This window comes from Propithecus coquereli, unplaced genomic scaffold (assembly GCF_000956105.1).
Source record: "Propithecus coquereli isolate 6110/MARCELLA unplaced genomic scaffold, Pcoq_1.0 Scaffold636, whole genome shotgun sequence".
NCBI lineage: Eukaryota > Metazoa > Chordata > Mammalia > Primates > Indriidae > Propithecus > Propithecus coquereli.
The window spans coordinates 153,221-155,578 of NW_012152352.1; the positions used below are offsets into that span (position 1 = coordinate 153,221).

At 39.9% G+C, this 2,358-nt stretch overlaps 1 protein-coding gene across 1 annotated transcript in view; it reads right to left on the reverse strand.

The window, feature by feature from the left end:
* The window catches only part of ARHGAP42 (Rho GTPase activating protein 42), a 333,741-nt gene that overhangs the window by 34,663 nt on the left and 296,720 nt on the right, over positions 1-2,358 (reverse strand). The gene's annotated exons all lie outside the window — the stretch shown is intronic.

A 2,358-nucleotide genomic window follows, 5' to 3' on the forward strand; every position in this document is an offset into this window, starting at 1 on the left:
CCAATTCTATCAATTCCACATGTGTGCTCTTAAGCCACTAAACTATATACTGCCATGTATCCATAATTCATCATCTGCTTGGGTTTTGCTACTCAAGGATAGAATCAAACCTTCAGAAATGTGAATGATCACAGCAATTGTTACGGACTGTGTAAGTGTCAGGAACTATTAATATAATACACATTATCCTATAGAAACCTCTTAGAGATCCAACCCATGCCAGCAAAGGAAAGTCTCTAATTCCTCTGCTTATTTTACCAATTTAAAAACAATACAGAATGACCTTCCTGAAGTGTCAGCATCACAATGCGAACAGAAGCCCAGTGGATTTTAAGTCCATAATGACAACGGTAAATCTTAAGTGCAAGAAATCATCTAAGGCAGGTCTATTCTGCCAGGCAAAATCTAAAATGATGACATGTCTGCTAGAGAAATGTCTAACACTTCAGGAAAAGAAATTTATTTAACATTCTCTTACCATAATAAACAAATTCTGGTGTGATTGCCCACCATTGCCAAATCCTTTCTCCAGAAAGTGCCCCGACCCATGGGATGTATATTATGGGAGGACCATCTCATCTGAGCATCGCTATTTGGACATAGGGTGAGGAAAGAGCCTGGCTCAGGCTAAACATGAGGTCTCTCCAGCGAGTTGGAATGGAGACACCAAAACTCTGATCTTTCTGCCGGATATGTGAAAAGGCAGATCATTAACACCAGGGCTAAAGTGACCAAATGTACCCCAAGAAAATCTGACTGGGAAGGGAGATGAGAATGAGACAGAAATGCAGAACAGAAAAAAGATGAGAGATCCTCCTGAAAGAGTGAGGAGAAATGTCAGTTCCCAACTTTGTAGTTCCTGGTTGCAGGTTCACAGAAGGTATGAGCCCTACTCCGCCAGGGAAATCTGTGAGATACCTTTTAGGCTCTGAGTAACTTCCCCTTTATACTGAGCTGGATTTCTCCTGCTTGAAACCAAATAACTTAATTTTGTTAACTTAGCATCTAGTAGGCAGGGCCATCTCAGCCCAGGCAAAAAATAAATTCCTATAGATAAGAAAATATTTTGGCCGGGTGCGGTGGTTCATGCCTGTAATCCTAGCACTTTGGGAGGCTGAGGCAGGAGAATCACTTAAGGCCAGGAGACTGAGACCACCCTAGGCAACAGCAAGATCCTGTCTCTACAAAAACAACTTAGCCGGGTGTGGTGGCACACGCCTGTGGTCCCAGCTACTCAGGAGGCTAAGGCAGGAGGATGACTTGAGCCCAGGAGTCTGAGGCTGCAGTGAGCTATGATGACACTGCTGCGCTCTAGCCCTGGCAACAGAGTGAGATCCTGTCTCAAATAAAAAAAACACATTTTAAATATCATGGCTGTGAATAATATGATCATTGCCACAAAAGAAAATGGAGAAAAGACTTGGGACCAAAATCTTGTACTAAAACAATCAGTTCATTGAGCCATTTTAGCCAAGTAGTCAGTTGTTATAAAATAAACTTTCTGTATGAAAAGATTCTAGGTTAAGAGTCAAAAAAATTGGCTTGCAGTCCTGGTTTTGCCATGAATTTACTAGTGTCTTTGGACAAGTCTAGTCCTGATTTCCTAGTTTGTAGAATGAGAGGCCGGATTATATATTTTCTCAGGTCCTGTTCATCTTACAAAGATAGATTTCTGTGAAGAGAACGTGGGGTGGAGAGCTTCGGGAGAAATCTAAGTAGTGTAGGTTTTTACGAGATCATGTGGTCAGTCATAAATGCTGGCTTGAAAACCAAGGTCACTCACCTTTATCTGACACTTTAATCAGCAGACATTTCCTGTGATATTACAATGAGTGCAAATAAACTAATGCAACTGATTTCTTTCTTGGATTGTGAAAAATACTCTTGTTACAGTCACGCTTCATACATCTTAACAATGAAATGCCAACTTCTAATTGTTACAGTTGTTGTTACGGGGTCAGATGGGGATCTGGCATTTTAGACTCAAAGGTTTAAAAATACATATTACTAACTTCTCAGATTACATGGTTCTCATTGTCCTCCAACCCTCTACCCTAATATTTTAATTAAACATATCTATTCATATCACATTATGACAGTCTCAGATCTAAACAAATGACATAAATATGTGATATTCACAAATACAACATGAGGGAAAGGGGATTGATGGAAGTTCCTCTTGCCTGCCGAAAATATTTGACTCTTCTCTCCCGATTTAGGTATATAGCATGTGAGCACATGTGGTAATATAACTGTCTGTACATACTTGTAGTCTCGTTTATTTAAAGTTGCTCTCAGAGGGAACTAATACTCATCACTCAGTAAAATGAAATTAGAATAATTCTTCACAGCTCTTTC